The following is a 24,572-nucleotide window of genomic DNA, read 5'->3' as shown; positions in this document are numbered from 1 at the left end:
CGTGTGTTCACTGGAGTAGTACATTTGATTTCCTTCAAGAACGTTTACTTTGCATTCACAACTTGGCTAAGTATTTAGTGCAAGAGGCTTAGCTTTTGGCCTGTCTTGGCTTTCAACATGCCCTCCTCACTAAGCTTAATCATTTCAGCTTTTGATTTAAAGTGAGAAATGCACAACTCTTCCTTTACTGGAACATTAGGGATGGGAATGGGTTACTAATTGAACTAATTTTAATATTGCTATGTGTCAGGGAACAGGGAAGCCGGAGGAAAGGGAGAGAGATAGGAATGCTGAAACAGAACACATGACATTTAATGATTGTTTGCTGTCTTATGTGGATGTGGTTCATAGCACCCCAAAACAATTACCATAGTAACAACAAAGATCACTGATCATAGATCACCATAACATACATAGTAATAATAAATAATAGCAATTACAAAGTTTGAAATATTGTGAGAATTGCCACAGTGTGACACAGATGCATGAAGTGAGCACATGCTGTTGAAAAAATTGTGCTGACAGACTTGCTCAATGCAGGGTTGCCACAAACCTTCAACTTGTAAGAAATGCAGTATCTTGAAGTGCAATAAAGCAAAGCCCCATAAAATGAACTATGCCTGTATTTTGTTGGAAACCAAAGTTAAGATAAAGTTTTTTAAAGAATGTAGTGAAAAATAAGGGACACTGCATGTACACATTCAAAAGTAGGATGATTCTGAAAGGTAAAGAGTAAGTTATGACTTGGCAATTCCACTACTAGGTACAGACTCAAGGGAATTTAAAACATATGTCCACACAAGAAGGTTTACATGAATGTTCAGCAGCATTATTCATAGTAGCCAGAAAGTAAACACAACCTAATTACTCACCAATGAATAAATGGATAAAAGCGTGGGATATTCACACACTGAATTAATATTTAGCAATAAAAACAAATGAAGTATAGGTACATGTTACAACATGGATGTGATGAAAACTCTGTGAAGGAACACAGAGCCAAAAGGTCACATATTATATGATTCCATCTTATGAAATGTCCAGAGTAGGCAAATCCCCAGAAACAAAATGTAGAGTATTTTTTTTTTCAGAGGCTAGGTGTAATAGGAAGTGACTATTGATGGTTATGTGGTTAACGGTTAAAGAGTATGGGACTTCTTTGGGGGTGATAAAAATATTCTAAAATTACATAATTTTGATGGTTGCATACCTTCCTGAACATACGAAAAACCACTGAGTGGTACACTTTAAAATGGTGATTTTTATGGTGTGTAAATTATACCTCAATAAAACTACTATGAATATGCATTAATAATTTTAGATCATAAAATATGTGAAAATTGTCCTCAGAATAGGAAGAGATTTAGTAAAATGGAAACAAATCAATGAATCAAATCAAAGCAGTTGCCACTTGTGCTTTGGGGATTCCTCAACACTTTTGAAAATCATGAAGGTGAGAGGTTGGGATAACTTGCCTCACTACACTTTCAGTGTAGACATAACGTGGCTCTTGAAGAAAAATTGGCTTGAATAACTGGTGTTTTGGTAGATTCTGCATTCAACTGGAGGGTACCACCTCTTTCAATAATTATTTGAGAAAAATCTAGGTACACAGATGTTGTGAACTCCGATGCCCATTACCAGTTCGACTCTTCCAATATTCCTATTCTCCTCTGTCTCTGTCTCTACTGACCCCCATGCACATGCTCAACACAGCTCCAGAATGACTAAAGTTTATACAAAAAGCAGAGGCAAAGGGTGGTCAATGTTAGTGGTACCATTCATGGGCAATATTTCCCTGATCAAGCTAAATTAAAGGAAGACACTAAACCTGCTTAACATCATGGTCTGTGAAATATAAGTTGAAGAGACCTTGATCAGATTTCATCCTCATCCTCTAGTTTGGAGAGGTGAAACTTCCTTTCATTTTACTAGTTTTATAGCTTTGAAGAAGAGCAGCTTTAGTTGGCATCTGAGTTTGCTTGGAAGTTATTGTACAGGGCCAGTGGGGTGGCAAGATGATGGGCTGACAGGGTGACAGAGGGCAACATAAGTAAAAATGGAGCCTCACACTTCACCAACACACACAAAGAATATGCAATGATGAGGGAGGACCTACGTGTGACTACAACTTCTTTCCTCTTCCCTTAGTCTTCTGGATAAACAGGCCACAGGAGTTTTCATCAGTCCGGTATTTAGTTTAAGATTTGCGATTTCTGGTGGAGTAACTATTTAAATGGAAAAATAAAGCTCAAAAATTCTAAGAAAAGTGACAATGAATACTTATATAATGTGAGAGTAGAGAGGACTTGTAAAGCATTACACCAAAGGCACAATCTAAAAAGAAAAAGAATGCTAGATTTAATCTCATAAGAATGAAGGTTTTTAAAAGCGGAAAGCATCCACAAAATAAAAAGTATAATACAAATGGCAGATGAAGTGCTTTTTCTTTAATGAATAAAGATATTAAAATAATAGATCTCATAATACAAAATTTAGTAAATAACATAATTACCGAAAAATACAAATGATTAATGAACACTTGTAACTATATCAAACCTCTCTAGTAATCAAAGAAACAAATACTAAAATAAACATGGGGAATCAAATTTGGCCTATTACATTAGCAAAGATTTTAACAAAAGTAATAGTGATATTAGAGAGGATATAGGGGAAATCACTGTCGCCTGTCTGGATGACAGTAATAAATAATGTGTACAGACTTTTTGAGGGTAATTTTGTAATATCTATCAAAAACCTTAAATATGGACATTGTCTTCTCTGCACTGCTGTTACTGAGGTCTCCAGCGCCTTCTCCCTCCTGTGCAAAATGGCAACTCTTAAGGAAAAACTCATTGCACCAGTTGCGGAAGAAGAGGCAACAGTCCCAAACAATAAGATCACTGTAGTGGGTGTTGGACAAGTTGGTATGGCGTGTGCTATCAGCATTCTGGGAAAGTCTCTGGCTGATGAACTTGCTCTTGTGGATGTTTTGGAAGATAAGCTTAAAGGAGAAATGATGGATCTGCAGCATGGGAGCTTATTTCTTCAGACGCCTAAAATTGTGGCAGATAAAGATTATTCTGTGACTGCCAATTCCAAGATTGTAGTGGCAACTGCAGGAGTCCGTCAGCAAGAAGGGGAGAGTCGGCTCAATCTGGTGCAGAGAAATGTTAATGTCTTCAAATTCATTATTCCTCAGATCGTCAAGTACAGTCCTGATTGCATCATAATTGTGGTTTCCAACCCAGTGGACATTCTTACATATGTTACCTGGAAACTAAGTTGATTACCCAAACACCGCGTGATTGGAAGTGGATGTAATCTGGATTCTGCTAGATTTCGCTACCTTATGGCTGAAAAACTTGGCATTCATCCCAGCAGCTGCCATGGATGGATTTTGGGGGAACATAGCGACTCAAGTGTGGCTGTATGGAGTGGCGTGAATGTGGCAGGTGTTTCCCTCCAGGAATTGAATCCAGAAATGGGAACGGACAATGATAGTGAAAATTGGAAGGAAGTGCATAAGATGGTGGTTGAAAGTGCCTATGAAGTCATCAAGCTAAAAGGATATACCAACTGGGCTATTGGATTAAGTGTGGCTGATCTTATTGAATCCATGTTGAAAAATCTATCCAGGATTCATCCCGTGTCAACAATGGTAAAGGGGATGTATGGCATCGACAATTAAGTCTTCCTGAACTTTCCGTGTATCCTCAATGTCCTAGGATTAACCAGCGTTATCAACCAGAAGCTAAAGGATGATGAAGTTGCTCAGCTCAAGAAAAGTGTGGATATCCTATGGGACATCCAGAAGGACCTAAAAGCCCTGTAACTACTGGGCTCTAGGCTATAGAAATTTAAAAACTACGATGTTATTAACTCTGAGCCTTTAGTTTTCATCTGGTACATGGATCGCAGTTTGCTTTGATCTTCTTCAATATGTGAATTTGGGCTGATAGAATCAAAGCCTATGCTTGGTTTAATGCTTGCAATATGAGCTCTTGAACAAATAAAATTAACTATTGTAGTGTAAAAAAAAAAAAAAAAACCTTAAATATGTGAATTCATTTTTATTGGCAAATAATTTTCCTTCTAGGAATTTATTCAAAGACAATAATCTCAGGTGTCCTCTAACATGTATAAAGATATTTACTACAAAGTTTTTATAATATTGAAAAATTATAATCAATCCAAACCCTTACCCTAACAGTAAGGGTTACACTAAATGAAGAAATGAGTGTATAATGAAATACTGAGCAGCTTTGAAAGAGAGCTTTCAGAGACTATTTAATGAATTAAATGAATTATAAAAATATTATAAGCATAATAAGTGGAATGTAGGTTATACACACAGATAGATGTAAATTAATAACAATTTTTAAATGATATTAAATTGAAATTATATACACAATGCATTTAACAAAGGTTAGCCCTAGTTAAGAGATTATGGATTATATTTATGAATTTCTTTATACTTTACTTTTCAAATTTGTACAATGAAAATGTCATGTTTTTCTATCCAGAAGAAAATATACTTTAAAAAAATCATTTAAAATTATTTGGCCTAATTTTATATAGTTAATGAAATCAATCAATATTTATTCTTGTCATGTTTAATTTACAATTTTGAAAACTATATTGCCACATTTCCACTTTTTATTAACATTATTATGATTGTACCTTCTTTAGAATGAAATTCCAATGTTGCATATAAAGGTAATACTTTTGTTTTCTCATTACTGTCTTACACACTCACCATTAATCTCATATTAGAGAATACTTAGGCAAGTACTAAAATCAAAAAATGGATGTGTTATTCTTGTATCTAAGATTTTCTATAGTTAAAACCAATATGGAAATATTTATTCTGAAATCTTTCTTATTTTCTATGTATGCAGACACACATATATAGATATGTCTTATTTATGTTTATCAATCTATGGATCTATGTCTGTCCAAATATCATATCATGTATTTGTCTATCTAGCATCTATTTGTCTTCACACATCTTTCCAGTCAAAGCAATGTCAGCTCCCAGTTCATGACAATGGTCTTATCCCATGTGTTTATCACACTCTCTGGTCTTCAAATTTCCATTGCAGTAAAAACAAAGATGTACAGTAGGGAAGCATTTAATAATATCACTAAAAACCAGAGGAAGACAAAATAAGTTTTCATAAATCGTAAGATTACCCTAGTGAGGAGATCAAAGCAGAAGCTACAGTCTGGAATACTCATCTGAGAACGTTAGAATTTTTTTCTAGCAAAGAAGTCACAGATTTCTATGACAAATATGTGATATAGATCAGAAAACAAGTTGATTAATCCATGGATTATTCAATAATGTTGCAGAAAACACTTTCCCACTTCCTTCTCTATATTAAATATGTAGCAGAGTGGTTTATCTCCAAGCTATCACCAAAAGGATAATATATGCATTAATTCAGGTAGGACTCCCAGGGTATCCATGTCCATTTTAGCTAGAATCAGGGTGGAGTCAAGGGAAAAGTGACTCCCTTGCCTACTCCTCATCCATACATCCTAAAATGTAGCCTGCTTATCAATACACCATGCGTGTACGTACACAGACCTTTCAGTCATCCCTCTCTTTCAAGAGAGGATTTATCTGGGAAACAGACCTATATAAAGACTAATGCAAACCTGGCAAACAGCAACCTGGCCTTTCTTCCATAAATATTAATAGACAATCAATAATAAATTGGTAATGAAGATCTACCAAACATAAAATTGAAAGACTAAGATGAACAGATCAAACTTATAACTTTAGAAAAAAAAAACCCAAACATTGGGGGATATTGAGAAGTTAAAGTTAGTATTCCTAGAGAAATTTGAGGAGACGAAGTATCCTTTGTTAAAAAAAAATATATATATATATAGGCTACCAAAAACAACATCAATTCTGGGTAAAGGTCATGCTTTGTGAAAACAAAAATTTCAGTAGAATGCTTGCTGAAAAGGAGGATTCATAATTGTAGTTAACTTTCACTTTACCCAAAAGGTACACTTTACCAGAATGGGGCATAAGTGAACATTCTCAAGTGTTAGAAATGTTCTATACCTTGATCTATGTGATGGTTACATGGGAATATATGTATGTGTAAAAATTCATGGAGTTCCATATCTTAGATTTTTCTACATCTTTTAGAATATTTTTTAAAATTAAAAAAGTACAAAATGAAACTCAAAATAAAACTTAGAAGATATAGAACAATCCATGTTGTTCAACATCAGTCTCAAGAGAGCAGCAAATAGTAGATAGGAAATAATAAACAAAGTAATAGCAGAAAATTCACGGAGAGTCATCAGGCTAAAAGTACAAAAGCAGATCAATTTAAAAGTTTCATTCTTGTGAAAGTTTAGAGCATTAATAATAGAAACAAGATTTTGTAAGCTTCCAAAAATAAGATAACTAACTAAAAAGAATGAAAATTAGATTGCCATTAAAATTTCCTTAGCCATAATTGACACTAGAACACAATCAATGCTTTCAGTGTGATGAGAGAAAATATTTTGAATCAGATTTTATTATCAGACAACCTGTTATCTAGTGTGATGGCAAACAAAACGTATTTCTAGATGTAAGAAAATTCAAAATTTAACTACTTTTTATCTTTCTTTTAAGTTACTTTGCATTAAGGTAGAGCAAAAAAAAAAAAAAAGTACTTCTAAAGCACACAGAATACAAGACTGTTTTGCAAATAGTGTGAATAAAAGCAAAGCGAATTTGTTTCTTCAGAAAGCATAAACAGCTGTATTATCCAAATAGGAATCAATTCAAAATATGGCATGAACTTGAACAACTGGTAGAATTGAAGCAGAGAGAATCTACTTGAGTTTGATGTGTTCTTCAAGTAGCAGAGGTTGAATGAGAGGTTTAAATTCTTCTCTAGATCAAACCATATTACTTGTTTTAAAATGAAAAATACTTACATAATTATAATTTGTTAAATTGTATCAGTTAATCATCTCACAAATGGGTCAATTACCAAAGCATATATAAAATGTAAGTACAATTATAGAACTTTATTTACACAAAGACAAGATCTACACATATATGTGTTAAATATTTTCAATGTAAAAGTAATGGAATAGCTTACAAAAATTGAGAGGTAAAGGGGGATTAGAGGTGAGGGAAAAGTTGGAGAGCTGACCCGTTATCTTACATGGAAGGCAGTCAGTGCATCCCAGCTAACGTTCAAGTAACAAGAAATGGAGTTTCAGGTATATTCTATTTAAAGGTGTAAATCCAACCAATAGAATTTCTTAGAAATAAAAACATAACTGCTTGGAATTTGAGAATGGAGAAGAAAGAGAAAAGTTTACATAAATAAAATAAATTCCTCATTTGCAAATTAGAAAGTTAGACAACATTACATAAGTTGATGAAATAAAAAATGAGACATAATCATATTATTTAGAGATAGAAAGGAAAATATCAGAAAAACTTTTTTTAAAAAAAGCAGGAAGTGATTATTCCCCAGAGAATGGCTTTACAGGGATAAAGCAAAAATTGTTTGAATTAGTTACCATGTGCATTTGTTAATTTTATAATAGTTATTATTATGATTAAAAAGCTGTGAAATAGAAGAAGATATTATACTTCTCTCTTGAGCCAAAGAAACCAACAAACAGCTGCTTAAGTAGAAACTGTTCTGTTACCTCATTGGACTTGCAAAATATGGACTGACTCTACACCTCTCGAACACCGTATATTTAGACACATTATTTTGATCTCTTTCGGGTAAATTGGAGACAATTTGCAATTCATTTGATTAATATTTCTTCTTCAAGGGACCATCTGACACACTGCAAACACTCAAAGTTATGGTAAAGATTGTGTCTTCTACTTTCTCTGCTTGGATGAATACTGAACACTTCATTGGGTGCTACCTATGGCTGCCTTGCTGAATGCATGGTTTTCAACAATATCAATCTTCCTGTTATCTGACACCAATTCTTCCATAATGAGCTTTGAGATGTGGGCATTACATGATACTTAATACCAGTAACCCATAACACAAAATTAATGTCTTATTATCTGCTGTTTTCCTAAATACTACTGTTTTAAAATCTCTTTCACTTATATTAGGTAATATAAAAAATGCAGTTAAGTATCATTTGTCCCTATGGTTGTCAGGAGTGTATATATCAGAATGAAAGTATATTCCACTGTGGCTATTGACCAGGGTATATAAAAAAAAAAATCATCTGTGTAACTTAAAAAAATACAGCTGCCAGGGCTTATCTAAGTAATGCTGAAATAAAAGTTTTAGGGAAGAGCATAAATATGTCTACTTTTAAAAAGCATAAAATAGTAATGCGAACCCTCCACTTGATTATGTTAAATAAAAAACATCAGATGAGTACACATAAATTAATGACCGGGTTTTATTATTCAAAAACAGATAGAAAATTCAATTTAAAAAGTAGAAAAGTTTTTGGATTTTGTTTGGTTTGAAGACAATGAATGTAAAATACACAGCTTTGAAGTTATCCATTTTAAAATTGGAAAGGATAAACATAAATTCCATTCTATAGGCCAGGCACAGTGGCTCGTGCCTGTAATTTCAACATTTTCGGAGGCCAAGGAGGGTGAATCACGTGAGGGCAGGAGTTCAAGAACAGCATGGGCAACACAGTGAAACCCTGTCTCTACAAAAAGTACAAAAATTAGCCGGGCATGGAGCTTTGTGCCTGTAGTCCCAGCTGCTCGAGAGTAGCTAAGGTGGGAGGATCACCTGAGCCTGGGGAGGTTGAGTCTACAGTGAGCCATGATCGTACCGCTGCACTGCAGCTTGGATGACAGAGTGAGACCCTGTCTCAAAATAAATAAATAATAAAAAAATAATCAATTCAATAGAAACAACACATATTTTGAACTCCGAATCTCTATTATGTTCAATTAAAAAAAGAAGAGTTAGAGTGAGGGGAAAAACTGAATGAAAAATACAGAGGTTGAAAGAGAGAAGGAAGATGATAAACCAAAAAGGGTAAGAAAAAGAGGGATAAGAGTATAATAAAAATACCCTCGATCCTTTAGCATACTCCCAGCTATAAGTGAAAAAAAAAGTTCTTCAATGTTTTAATATTTACTTTTAATTCTCAACATTTTAAGCATCATTCATGTCACTTATATTACTTCATTCCAATTATAGCCTGGCAAAATCTTTATTTTTATTTTTATTTTTTGGTATCTCTTATTCTCTCCAAGTTCTTTTGAGGCATGCAGTGCTCCTCCTCAGAGTTTTGCTCATACTCATCCCTCATCCTCCAAACCTGTCAGCTCTAAAGCGTCCTCAGACAACCTGTTGTTAAGCAATAAGCAAGAAGAGGGAAGAACTATTGATGCTGTAAAATAATCAAGAGTTACATTAGGTCTTTCCCAGCATTTATTTTAAAATGCTGATCTTCCAACTTTCAGGAATGTATGACAACATTCAAAAAGAAAGGACAAAGATATTAAAAGAAATAGATTTATTTTATCAGCCTAATAACTAAAAATTTGTATCACTTTATGAAACCCTACTTAGAAAACAGGTTTTAAAAAATAAATTTTCATTTTATATGAGTTTGTATAGTTTCTTAATTTGGAGCTTTTGTAAAATCTTTAATATACAGCTCAATTTCCATTTGATCCAATGTAAAATGAATAAAATCCTTCAGCAACAGTTATAGTATATATCATGAAGCGTACTTCTATTCAGTACAGAACAATTCACACTGGTTTCAGTGGCTCACAGGTCAATAATCATCCCGGCCTTTCCCATTACAATTTGTGCTCCACATTTTACAGCTGTTGACCCTGTGGAGATGACATAACCTCTCTGAGCCTAAGATTCCTAGTTTGAAAAATTGAGTTAATAATCATGCTCCGAAGAGTGGTTTAGATTGTGATGGTTAACTGTATATAAAGTGCTTAACAGGAAGAGTTTTCCACATAATGAACATGTATACATGGAGCTTGTAAGATTATTAACTTGTCTCATCCTTCTATTTTAATTCATTGCTTTGGATAATTTCATCATGCTTCCATAATTAAAAATATATTAATTATATTAAGTGAAGATATTTCCATTTATAGGAATGTATTAGCCTTTTAAACATGAAACATTTCATATGTGCATGTGATATTAAACAGAGATTTAGTTTAGAGTAGTGAGTCAAGGACAAGTCCGGGAGCTAGAAAGCCTGGGTTTTGAATATTGGATTCACCAATTACTAGCTAAGTGATCTTGGACATCCTAGTTAAGCAACTTTTCTGATTCTAAAAATGTTGAGGCATTTAGGACATTAGTTATTTTGTAAAATGTAATTTTAAACAACACAAAAGTATCCCTAGAATGCATGTTGATTGCTCAAAGGATTGGGTGCTGCAGAAATTCCTTTCTTAAGAAAATTCCCACCATATCACCTCTGTTGTTTTGAACTTTATATGAAGACTTGCAAAATATTTTTTAATTAGACAAAGTTATGTGGCTCAGGAACTATCATTAAGACTTTTTTCTTTTTTATTCATTGAATATTGCTGAACAGGGTCAAAAGCAAACAACACTTTGTTTATCTTCTGAGAAACATTTAAATATCATTAATGTAGTCTCTGAACAGAATACAAGAATGATCCCTTCATTCAAGCAAAGAAATATTACAATGTCTCCAGGGTTTTAGAGACTCCGTGTGCCTGGTATGGCTCTGAACATACTATTTGGAAAACAGGATTCTTGAAGTCAAATACTGGAAGCAGACATCAGGAAAATTATTTGGGGGACTTCCTTTCATCCCCAAGTGTCTATGAAAACCCTTCACATAGGGAAAATCTATAGGATGAGGTGGGAAGTGGGTTTCCCTAGGTGTTCACAGTAAAAATTGTAAATCCCCTAAACATCACTGAAGGAAACACCAACACTAATTTTTACCTAATAGCTAAAAGGGAAAAATGTGAGTTGTGCCCATTATATTAGACTGGAAAAGGTCTCAGTGGCCTCTATTACCTTCTTGGCCACATAACAGGTTCTAAATACTCTACACTGCAGTTCCCAAATGATTTATTAGTGTCAGAGTGCCAGCTCTATTGTGGCTCGGGTAGAGTATGTGCATATTATGTCCATATAATTTTGTAATGTGTTGTGCTTTTGTAATAATTAATGTTTATCTTATATATGAAAGCTATGTTTATTTAAGAGAATAAGTTGTTTTCTTAAAAATATCTCCCAGATAATTCCTTTAAAGAGTAGGTTTCCTTTGATAACTTTTGACATTTCTTGTAGAAAGCAAGTGGTGTTTAATTTTTTATTTCTTTAATCTTGATTAGAGGGACTATGATGCCATATTTTCTTATTTCAAGGAGCAGGAAAATACTACACGCTACACGTTCACAACTCTATAATAATTTCAGGTTGTGTTTTGCATTCCATCACTGTGCCTCTTACCTGTAAATAACGTGTATCCTATATCGATAAAATTACAAGAATTAGCGAGGCATGGTGGCGGGCGCCTGCAATCTCAGCTACTCAGTAGGCCGAGACAGGAGAATTACTTGAACTCAGGAGGCGAAGGTTGCAGTGAACTGAGCTCGTGCCACTGTACTCCAGCCTGGGCCACAGAGCGGGACTCAATCTCAAAATAAATAAATAAATTGATTTATTTATTTTAGATTGGTCCAATTAATCATTTTGAAGATCTGCCAAAATCTGAATGAGATTGTGTCAGTATAAATTATTTAAGACAGTGGACAAATGTAAAGATAAATAAAAAATACATTTTTATTGATGCTAACTGTTGCCAAATGAAACACTGCTTTGAAAATATCACTTCTCTAGAAATACATAGTGATTTTTTTCCTGCAGGTAAAATTTTGACTGAAGTACCATTCATTTTTAAAGCATTCTCAAGGCACCATAGAATGAGAACATGAGAACCCCAAAAGTATCTTTAAATCATAGTTAACATCAACAACGATAACTCACATTGTTAATGTGTTCCACTGATATTACATGATGAGAATGGCATTTTACATATGTGACCTTCCTTCCCAAAACTTATAGCCTTAATCTAATCATGAGAAAAATATCAGACAAATCCCAATTCAAGAACATTCTACAAAATACCTAACCTATACTCATTCAAATTATCGACATCATCAAAAACAAGGAAAGCCTGAGAAATTGCCACAGCCTAGAGATGTCTAAGGTGATGTGATAGTATGATGGTTAAATGTAATGTGGTAGCCTGGGTGAGATCTTGAAAGAGAAAAAGGAAATTAGTAAAAAACTAAGGAACTCTGAATAGGGTAAGGGCATTTGTTAATGAAAATGATGTATCATATAGTTTTATTAATTGTGACAAATGCACTATACTAACATAAGTTGTTAATAATAGGGGAAACTGGATGTAGGGTATATTGAAAGTCTCCTTACTATCTACACCATTTTTCCATAAATCTATTCCAAGACAAAAGTTTATTTAAACAAAAGGAAATCATAGGTGTAGAATTATTCTAATACTAAATAGAGGTAATAATATCTCAACGAATTTGAATTTATCAAGTAAATGCATTGCTATTATCTGTATTATCTATAATATACCTAAGTGATAATAGACTTATAAATTTGAAACACTTTTAATTAAAACGAATTACAATTAATACATAAAAAATATAGTTTACACAGTACAAAATAGCATTGCTTTGATCAATAGGAGATCCATTAGAAATGCTGCTCAGTTTTCTTAAAGTAATCATGCTTGGGAGGATAATTTTCTATAAATGCGCTCTCCTGGGTCAGGAATGAGCTTACAACTTATAAACATAGAACTAACCTGGAGTCACAATGTCTGAGTCCTAATTATACCTGGGAGTCATTATGTCTTCTTATAATAGGCTAAAAAAAATACACTTATGAGGGATTCTGTGTGTTATTTTCTTTTAGAATAAGTACAATTTAACTCCCTCGACCGTGGTAAGCATACTAAATATCTCTTAAGTTGTTAAATTGAAGCTTGATTACATATTCATCTTCATGATGCTGTTAAGGTACAAAAGGCTGCCTTTTGATTTCTGTGTTACTTTAGGAACTGTAAGGTAACATAGAGATAAAAGAAATGTATTTGACTCTGAAGTTCTCATTTTACTGAGCTCTGAACACCTGATAATATCAGAGCAAGACAAAAATACAGCTCCACTCTGGCTGACAAGGATACACTTAACCCTGGCTTATAACTACAAAAACCCCTTTTGTCAATAATATTTTAAATTACTCTCCTATGTTCAGTAACATCACCTTCATAACTTATCTATTCATAACATAAGAAATCCATGATAAAAGAGAAATATGTCATCAGGAGAGATGAGAGGCAATGTTCCCTTCCAGTATGAACTCTTATAGGCCCTCTCCCATGAAAACAGAAAAATTTCCAGATGGATCTGGAAACTCTGTTCTGTCTTGCCACCAAGAAAATAATGGGGTCCTTCCTACACCTAGCCTCAGATTTAATAAGTGAAATATCAAGATAATGAAAATTATGTACGTCAATAACAAGATAAAGCTGAAACATTCAAAGACAATAAAAAGTGCAATTTAGTCACTGAATAGCTCTACAATTTAGATAAGAAAGTCAAAGGTGTGAAATGATTGAATCTGGAGAATATGGGGGAAAAATAATACTTAAACCAAGTCTATATCCATTCCTATCTGCTCCTTGAATTATAATATAAGGGCATCTCAGTAGTTTCTCATATTACTAATCTAAATACCTGGTAACATCTTTGGAGGAAGGAAATAGACAGCTCTACCCTAGCTGTCAGGGTTACACTTATAAATTTGATTCAATGCTTGGCAGGATGTCTATAGCATTTATGTTCCAAGCCAGGATTTTTTGTCAAGAATAAATGCTACACAATACAGAAAATACCAAGACAGCAGAAACGACCTCCGACTGTTCTAGGCAAGCTTAGATATATGATGATCTTACCTTTGAGAGATCCTTGGAGAAATTGCCAAATAGGACCCAAGGTCCTGACACCACCTCATAATACTTTTCCTTTTTTATGAGAGTATATTAGACTAACCATCCTAGTGAATATTCTTTATCAAAGTAAGCCATAGTTATTGTGAGCGTTTCTGAAAGATTTTGCGGCTGCACAGCAGTGCTATAGTAAGCAGAACTCATACATTAATCACTAGTGTTTGGAAATCCTGCACCTTGCTTAAATAGCATCCTAATAAGTCTTGGAGCTTGAGAACATTCAGATAACTAAAGATTCTTGACTTCAGGCTGAAGACTGGGACCACTATGGGTTATCTTCAAATATTGTTTAGCATTACATTTAATATTCAATGAAAGGTCTGTGAAACCCCTTTACAAAACTTTTCATTTTCTGTCTTGAGAATTTCTGCCTTATTTTGATAAAAATAAACACAATATTTAATATTCTGTTTATACCACAGAGGGAGGCAGCTGTAACATGGGCAAAAAGTTTGAGTTTATAATTTTTGAAAGGTATATATTTTCTTATAAACACAAGGTCTCACTCTATCACCCAGGCGGCAGTGCAGTACTGCGATCATGGCTCACTGCAACATCATCCTCGTGCACTCAAGCGACCTCCCACCTTCCCGAGTAGCTGGGACTACAGGTGCGTACCACCATGCTGGGTTAATTTTTTAAAACATTTTTTGTAGAGACAAGGTCTCACTATGTTGCCCAGGCTGGTCTTGAACTCCTGGGCTCAAGTGATCTGCCTTCCTTCGCCTCCCAAAGTGCTGGGGTGACAGGCGTCAACCACTGCACCTGGCACAATTTTTTAAATTGCCAACATTCTACTTACGCTGTTTTATCGTACTTTTCCCCTAGTCTAGATTCAGTAAAAACAATGGTTTTTAGGGATTTCAGTAATGACCGTATTATTTGTTACCTGAAATTTTAAAAATTAACCAAACCTATACACTTAAGTAGAGTAAAAACACTGGAATTGAGCCAGCAATTATGAATCTATACAATCCTCTCTTTCCTCACTACAACACCTCAGTTTGCTTTTAACTTTATAATATAGTGTTTGTTACAATCTTATTAGAAATAAAGTCAAATATAATATAATCTTATCAATTGACTGCCTATCTTCACTATGAACTTGTCCAGGCCATTTCACTAAAAGACTTGCATGAACCAGGATAACTGTCCCCAGACCTCTAGCCCTGATAACTCTTAGAGATCCTTCATACCTCATGGATACTAAGGAGCTTTCTCTAACAAGGGGCTAGGTACACTCATCTGGGTCACAATTTAACTATTGTCCATAAATACACAGCTTCATTTAACTAATTAGTAGAATTTTATGTATCTGGGAACTTTTAAGAGTATGAAATCCTACAGGCAGTGTATCTTTAGCCTGTAACATTGCTTGGAACAAAGCAGACCTGTCATTTGGTTTTGTAGCCTTTGTAGTCCCTGACACCCTAGAACATCAGAGAGAGTGAAAATATTATTCTAGAGTGAAGGAATTCTGTGTTTTCATCCCAGTATTTGTTACATGGTTTGTTTCATTTGTGAAGAATTTATCAAACTATATTTTTAGTATATATGCATTTTTTTAACTTTTAAGTTCAGGGGTACAAGTGCAGTTTTGTTACATAGGTAAACTTGTGTCATGAGGGTTTGTTTCACAGTTTATTTCATCACCCAGGTATTAGGCCTAGTACTCATTGGTTATTTTTCCTTATCTTCTGCCTCCTCCCACCCTCTACCCTCTTTGAAAGGCTCCAGTGTGTGTTGTTCCCCTCTATGTGTCTCACTTACAAGTGAGAACATGATACATGCATTTTTATTTAAGTATGTTATCCTTAATGTAAAGTTAAAAAGATGAATGTAAAATGTCTTTAAAAACTTCTTTTTCCGAAAACTTAAGTTAAGAGAATTAATCATTGTACTAAAATATACACTAAACGAAGTATTTAGGCAGAAGGAAAAGATCCTAAACAAATAGAATAGAGATGCAGCAAGAAATGAAGAATATCAGAATAGGCGTCTGTTTGCATATAAGGAAAAATGAACCCTACAAAGGTGAAAAATGACTACACAATGCAATAAGGATTATGTTTTATGGTTTTTAAAACTATATAGGATAAAATGCATTAAGTCCAATTTTTATTTTCTTGAATCCCTTACCATTATTTGTATATGAAAACTACATTTCCATTAATCTTATTTTGACTTTCAATTATTTTAGTCTACAACATTTGAGTGGTTTTAATTGCTAAAGTAATTGCTCTCAGGTTTAGATAAATTTTTTTCTCTGTTGTGTAGAAAACACTGTCTACGAATTCCTTTAATGTACAATATAGTATAAAATTATTTTTTACAAAAGTAGCCTTATTTTGAAAGACCCTATAATAACTGAAAATTAGAAAGTGATCTTAAGTGACCAGCCATCAGTTAAATTGATTATCTGCATCATTATTATTTGTATTAGTTGTTTAAAATGCCATCATAATAGCATGCTATCAGAATTAACAGAATACATTTTGGAAATTTTTCTTTATTAAACTACAAAAGATTAAAGCAAAAAATGCCTAAATATAATAAGTTCCTTACTGTTCAAATTACCAAAACAAAATAAAGGTAATCTTGATTTTAAGGTTTACCCCCGCAGCAAGTTATACAAATAATGGTCACATGTGTGAAATATTATACTGATATCTCTTTAATATGTTCATTTCATTTTACTTGCTCTTCAACAGATATTTTAAAATGCATTTTATTGTGTATATTTAAGGTATACAACATGATGTTATTGGATACATATAGATAGTAAAAAAGGTTACCACAGTAAAGAAAATTAACATATCTACCATCTCACATTGTTACCCATTTTTGTTGTTTGTTGTTGTGGGGGGGGGGGGTTGTTGTTGTTTGGAGGTAAGAGCAACAAATATTTTTAAGGTGCCAGGTGCTGGGGACACAATACAAACTAGATGGCCTTGATCCTTGTCCTCTAGGGCTTACAGTCTGTTGGGGAAAACCAGCAGGTAAACAATTACAATGCACCAACTATGTGAGAGCAATGAGAACACACAGAAAAGGCACCTAACTAGGACTTAGGAAGAAAGATTTTGGTCAGGGAGGGAAGATGAGTAGAAATTTGCTGGTCTGTACTATGACAGATATCTCCTACAATTCCTCCCTCTCATGTTAATAGTTTGCTATGATCCAGGAGCTGTCTCCTTCATTTTTGACTTTGTCATCCAATCTGATTGTCCTCACTTCCTCTCAACTTTTCCAAACAACAACAACAAAAAAAAATCATATTTGGCTTTGTCCTTCCATGGAATTTGAAATATATAGCTTCATAAACTCTCTTAATTTTCTATTCCTGTATTTGTATAATCTTCAAACTATTCTAATTTAAAATTTAAAAGTATGCACAAAGCTTATTTTCCTTCTCAATGTTAAATCATAACTTACTTGTATTGTGGATTATAGCAACGAAAGTTCCTGCATTCTAGATTTTTTTAACCTCAAGTTCAGGGTTAAATTCCCAGTTCATGGCCCTTTGTTGTCACTGGCCATGCAAAGCCTCCTTTTATTAATATTTTTTCTCCATTGCCCCCATATCCCATTCTCTGCCACTCTACCTGTTTCTCATTCCCATGCTTAGCAACCATTATAATGTGTTTATGAACATCTTTGTTTTCTTGAAAATTGAATATTGTACACATGAATCTCTAATTTACATAAATTTTCTCATTGTTTGTTTTTATTTACTAAGCACTATGATTTAAAGTACTTATAGCATTCATGTTGTTGTAAGTACATCTAATCTGTACTTCTAACTACTGCATAATATTCAAATGTATATTACCAGACATTTTACCTATTTGCTCTCATAGTGATAACACCTAGCAATCCAGCAGTCCCCAACCTTCTTGGCACCAAGGACTGGTTTCATGGAAGACAATTTTTCCAGGGCAGTAGGTAGGTTTTGGGACAAAACTATTCCACTTCAGATGATCAGCCATTAGTTAGATTCTCATAAGGAATGTGCAACTTAGATCCCTCACATGTGCAGTTCACAATAGAGCTTGCACTTCTCTGAGAATCTAATGCCAAGGCTGATCTGACAGGAGGCAGAGCTCAGGTGGTAATGTTCACTGGGCTGCTGCTCACCTCCTGCTGTGCGGCCTGGTTCCTAACAGGCCATAGACCAGTATCTGTCAGTGGCCCAGGGGTTGGGAACCCCTGATCTAACCCACTGTAGCCTAAAAACAGATCCAGGTTTTATGGACTTGTGGCTTATACAACTGGGGGAGGAGGTTGAGAAAAAATGCAAAATACAAGTACAAATTAGGTACAAAAGACAAATTAATAGAAAAGTGAATGTTTATTAAAAGTGAGGACAAAAATTAAATAAGTTGCCTCTGTATTAAAAATAACTAACCAATACCATAAATTCCAAAATTTTATTAATTTACTCCTTAGCACATTTCTTTAGGACTTTCCCTTCATTTTTGGCTTCATTCTCTTTGATCTTCCCTTTACATTGTATCAATTTTGTAATGGAGAAAATAGAAAAATTTAGTCTTTCTTTTCCACAACTTATTGGTGTGTGTGTATGTTCATTACTGATAGTTGAGCAAATTTCTCTGAGTTTTACAACTTGTTTTTGGTAATGGCATGTAAATTTTCAGTATTACTGTCAAATTTGGGAACACCTCCATCAAGTTCCTTTCATATATGAGTTGTAAGATATCAGAGCCTGTACAGCGTCCTTATTCAGAAGCTAATCTTACATACTCTAAATCGATAACACCCAACCACTGTGTTATCAACATCCTCAATGTAGTGACGTATGAAGAGTTCGTTATCTCAACGTATTTGGCCATTTTATGGCAAATAAGCAAGACATCCTAACATTTTTCCTCAATGTATTCATATGATTCACTCTTCTTTATACACTGGACGATTACACTATCCAATAATTTATTTAATAGTGCTACAAGAGATGCATGTCTTCTTCTTTGAGAAATAATACTTTCTACTTTTGTTTCTGGTATGACAAAACTTTGTTATAGTTCCTTGTTCAATGTTAATATAATTTCTGTTGATTTAATTGCTCATCCTTGTGACTTTTGTTTCATATTCCACTAATTTTCCATCACTACTTTAATACAAAAAGTCAAAAATGACAAAGAATGTCATATGATATAATCTAAATTATATGTCTACTTTTTTTTCTATCCAACATCCAATCTTTCTTCTTATCTAGGATGAACAGGTATTTCCCATTGTGTGTAGTGGTGATGGAAGTCAGAGCCCTGACACTTGCCATGGAAAGCTAAAGTGACTAAAGTGACTGTATTTCCATTCCACTCCTGTTATTGTGGTGAGGCCACCATCTCCTAAGCTTATTCAAATGGATTCTCTTGCCCTTTACTTTGAACTTGGTGAAAGATGCCAAATAAAGGAAGGTTTTACTGAAATTCCCTTGTGCTGGGTCTATGTACAGCTATGGTAGAGTCCTGTATGGCAGCAGGGACCAGTAGTTCTAGCCAGCTGGGTCTGCCAAATAGCCTCCAGATTTCCCTTTTGTCAGCTCATTTTCCTATACAGCTGCTCTAGCTTCCCAAAGCCTTCCAATGAATGCGTGAGCACCCAACAACTTCTAATAAATCTCCATTTGGTTGGGACAGCCAGTGTTTGTTTCTCTTGTTTGTAATCAATATCCTTGCTTAATATGAGAAATTACTTTTGACTCACTTTGTGGGAACTAGGTTATGCTCAAAACAAGCTCCTTTTGGCTAATGGCAGTTTTGCTAAGTGATTAAAGCATTTCTTCCGAATTACCTGAAAATTAATCACTTGACCTCAGAAGTAGTAATTTAAAAGAAACATAATGCAGTCTGTAAATGCAGAATTCATTTCAATATTGTTCCTATCATATTACTTCTTATATTATAAAATAGATATGATTTTGCTCATTATCATTATTAATAATATTTCTGCAATATCCACAGTCAAAAACTTTTGTTATGGACTGAGTCCATCCTTAAAATTCACTTTAAATATACATACTGCTTTTATATCTTCTACACTATTATTCTCAGTTTTTAAAAATGAAATCACAGATGTAAATATAACAAAACCAAGCCCATTATTTAATCTTGCAGGACCATAAGCCTTCAATAAGCAACTTGATGATGCTAACTTGGTACAATAAAACAAACTTTCAATACTCTAAAATATTTTAAAATTAAATTTTCTTTTTTTTATTACATTTCAAAATATTTTTGTCCTCAAGAAAATATGGCAAATGCAATAACATATTTATTTTAAGAAATATAAATAGTATAATAAAGTGATTAAATAATAATTGTAAGAATGCTATAATATTTTATCTTGGTCTAAACCAGTGGTCCTCAACAAGATAATTCTTCCTTACCTCCAGGTGGAGTTACCAGAGTTAGCAAAAAGAATACACAGTCAGTTAAATTTGCATTATTTATAATTGTCTATATGCATTCTGAGATAACTGGAAACATATTTACAGAACAGTCTTAATCTTAAAATTCACTCATTGTTTATCTAAAGTAAATGATCAGTACATAAATTACAGATTTCTTTTCTGAAAATTTCCTCGATGATTGGCTTTCATTAACAGCTCCTTGTTTTGCAGAGTTGGCTTATAAAATTCCTTGTAGTTAGAGTCTATGTTCCACCTACAATGTACCATCTCTTCCATAGTGGTCACACTCAACTTTTCTCTTTACTCCTTTGAACATTCATTAATGAGAACGTTGTGAAGTCCAACTTATAACTGAACATGTTCAATATTAGCCTTAAAAGCTGGACTTCTGAACATGTATTGACTTAGAGTTAACTCTGGGACTTGCTCTTTTGCTAAAGAACACAATACCATATTTCATGACATAACTTGTTTTTCTTTTTTGTTTTTCAGGATTAGATTGCATATTTTGATCTACAACTTTTAAAAATGTTTTCCACTGACAAAAAAGAACGTTGCGATGAATTTTTATTCCCTTCTTTGAGTACATATAATTTCTCCTGTTCCATTAAAGGATCAAATTCTTCAAGGGTAAAATCCGTTTCAAAATATACTCATGACAAATGTAAAAATAATTATCCACTTCAATATTGATTTTTTCCCTGTACCTAAGTTGTGTTGTTTCTCTTAAAACAGCCTTGGCATATAAGGGATAAACTTTTCATTCATTTTATCTTTAATACATTCAACAACTCTTTGTAAGCAATGGAGGGCTTCAATTAACATTGTTTATTCTTCTTTCAAATTGCATAATCCTATTGCCAAAAGATATGGAATGCTATGAGCAAGAAATAAGTAGTCTTTCCTCAATGGGTTATTTTAAAAGTCAGCAAGAATTTGTGAGACCTTTTCTTTAGAATTAAAGTATGATTTCAGTGCTTTAAATCAACTAAGAATTCTCTCAACTGCATATATTAAAGAGAGTCAATGAATTTTAAAATGTGAGAGAACTGAAAAATAATAAATGCCGACAAAATTACAAAAATTCTTTATTAGTTGAGTCTGAACAGAATAAATGCTGAAATAGAATAATTTCTTGACAATTTCTTTACTGACAATTACTTTACTTTGCTGATATCAGATGCTGTTTGAACAGCATCATGTAGAATATGGCAGAAGAGCCAACACTGTTCATAGTCCCATTTATACTTTGGTTTAACTTTGAATAAATATCACACCTTTATGCAAATATCCACCAAATTTATATTTGTATTACTTCCACAAAATAAGTATAATTTTTATGACTACTAACTCAATCAGAGAGTCTCTGCAACAATTTCCAGTTATTTCTGAAGACTCATCTGGAAGGCATGTTACAACAGCCTTGTAAGCAAGTCTTTTATGAGAAAATTATTATACGAGTAAAGGAATTTTTCCCCTAAACTGTGATTACTTGCATTCATGGCTATGCCATAAAAAAAAAAAATTAAAATATTTGAGCTGTGGTAGTCTCTGTAACAGTAAAAAGAGTTATTCTAATTTTTATTATGGCAGTAGATTTTGTCCTATAGCACTAGAAAATTGACTTACAGTTTTGCATTAAAAGATACTTGTAGCACAATTCAAATTCAGTCATGTGAAATTAAAACCTTGTATGATATACAAAGTGGAAGACAACTTCTGCTGTAATTATTTTATCTTCTTCATCTGAATTTCTTTCAATAAAATGTTATTACTTTCTTTGGTACAAGTTGAGGAAATCATATATCTATTTGCTTAGCTATTAGTATTTGCTGGCTTACATCCAAGTTTGCACCATTTTCAATATTAACTAAACAATTGTATTCTGCACAAAGAGCTTCAAAAGGAGCGGTTACCAAATGAATAAAACTGACATGATTGGTGGTGGTGGGGGGGTGCGGTATGGAAACATATTGAGGTATAGGTATGTGGTTAAGTTTGAGAGAGAATGAAAGGCTGGAAGTGGTAGTTGAACTTGGGATTCCAGAAGTGAGATGAGCATCCAAGATTACTTTCAGGTATCTGACTTGGCCAGCCAAGTTAATACTGCTGTGATTTCTTATGAGAGGAAACTAGGAGGATGAGGCTTAAAGAACAGGGAAGAAAAATGATAAATCCAATTTTGGACATCCTGTGTTTGAGATGCCTGGGAGACACAAAGTAGACAGGTCCAATAAGTAGCTAACCATGTTAGTCTGGAACTCAAAATGGGAGGCTGGGTTGGAAATAGTAACTTTGGAGACACCAGCATACAAAGAGTAATTTGACATTGACCAGGAAAATTCCTAGTCCCAAGAGGCTAATGGTTTTTAGAAAGACCTGTAGATAAATGATCATAGTACAAAACATGGCAGAATAGCTTAAATGGAAGTATTTTAAAAGTATCTTGGAAACACAAGGGGTTAGAAGTTGGTTTGAGCTGGTATAGGAAAGAAGGAAAGTTGAGCTGGAATTCAGCAGATGAATATGGTAGTATTTCTAAAGGCTGGACAGTACAAGCCAGGCTACCTTCTTTTTAATCCAGACTCCAACACTGAAAAGGTAGGTCACCTTGGTTAAGTTACTTAACTGTATATCTCAGTTTACTCATTGGTAAAATGAATGAAAATGATATTGAATATTTAAATGTGTTAATGCATATAAACACTCTAGAATCATACTTGGACCAATAAGAACTCAATACATACCTCTATTATTGTTATTATGATTATTAGGCAGGGGGGAATAAAATAAACTGACACACAAATGCTTCAAAGTATACACAGCAAGTTAAGGAAATATGAAGAGGTCTATGGAGTACTTGGCAGCACTCTTCCCAGGATACAAGAGAGAAACCAGAGCTTTCCAACGGAGGAGTAGTGCCAGGCATTCTCCTTGTATGGGAGTCTTTTCAGCAGTTTTGCAGCAATCCATGCAGCAAAGCATATCTATCCAAATACAAGGAGATGAGGTCCACATTGAGCAGTTGTGGGAGTTGCCCTGCTTAAAAAAACGCTTGTGTCACATGAACCCATATCAATTGTAACAACTCCAACACTGTATGAAACGGACATGCCCACTTAAAGGAGTCACCGCATTAAGGGAGTTCCAAAGTAAGATGACAACATCAGCATTTATTTAGGGCTTATTTTTTTTCCTCTTTCAATGCTCCTTATATTAAAATTATACAAGATATTACTATTACTATCTGTCTGATGCCCATGTGTACAAAAACAGTTCTATACTTATGCTATTTGTTGGCTCCTCCTCTCTTCTAACTTTTATTTGTTTATTAAACTTTTATTGTGAGCTAATTATAGGAAAGGAGTAAAAATAGTACTAAATATTCCCTTATACTCCCTGCCCCCTTCCCATAATGTTAACAATTATATAACCATAGTATAGTTATCAAGAACAGAAAATTAACACCAGTATGATATTACTATCTGAATTGCACGTCTTACTTAAATTTCACCATTTTTTATTGCATTTAGTTGTTATACCTCATTAGTCTCTTTTTATCTGCAAAGATCTTCACTTTTTTCTTTTCTTTCATGACCTGACAATTTGGCAGAATACAAATCAGTTATTTTGTAGAATGTGTCTCAACTTGCGTTCATTGAATTTTTCAATTCACAAATAAGGAAACTAAAGTGGTATCTAGAGAGTCAGATACTTTGCTCAAGATAACACAGCTGAGATCTCTTACTCTCCAGGCCAGTATAGGAAAAAAGATAACATTAGAGGAAGGATGTGTGTGTTTTAAAACTTCAAAATGCAGAAATATATGGCTTAGGGTATGTACCTGTCACAAAGGTCTTGGCATCTGAATTTTTATTGATGACTCATTCGGCTTTATTCAGCAGACTTGAGTTTAGAAATTCAATCAGTGAGTAGTTCATATGGTAAACTGTCCTTGTAATTAAATAAAACAATCCCCAGAAAGTTAATTGAAAAATGCCTGCCCATCAGGAACACCTAGAAGCCACGCTTTGTTGGTCTGTTTAAGCCAAATTTCTGGCACACTGCTCTTTGGAAATCAAATTTAAAATGACAG

At 33.8% G+C, this 24,572-nt stretch overlaps 1 protein-coding gene and 1 pseudogene across 3 annotated transcripts in view; one reads left to right on the top strand and one right to left on the bottom strand.

The window, feature by feature from the left end:
• The window catches only part of SCN9A (sodium channel, voltage gated, type IX alpha subunit), a 201,476-nt gene that overhangs the window by 121,759 nt on the left and 55,145 nt on the right, over positions 1-24,572 (bottom strand). The window lies entirely within an intron of this gene.
• LOC105547422 lies at positions 2,773-3,835 on the top strand (annotated as a pseudogene). Its single transcript, XR_001007224.1, has one exon. The product of XR_001007224.1 is annotated as an L-lactate dehydrogenase B chain pseudogene (transcript).

Source organism: Mandrillus leucophaeus, unplaced genomic scaffold, assembly GCF_000951045.1.
Source record: "Mandrillus leucophaeus isolate KB7577 unplaced genomic scaffold, Mleu.le_1.0 Scaffold389, whole genome shotgun sequence".
NCBI lineage: Eukaryota > Metazoa > Chordata > Mammalia > Primates > Cercopithecidae > Mandrillus > Mandrillus leucophaeus.
The sequence above is the reverse complement of the archived record's forward strand: the minus strand, read 5'-3'. Positions and strand labels throughout refer to the sequence as shown.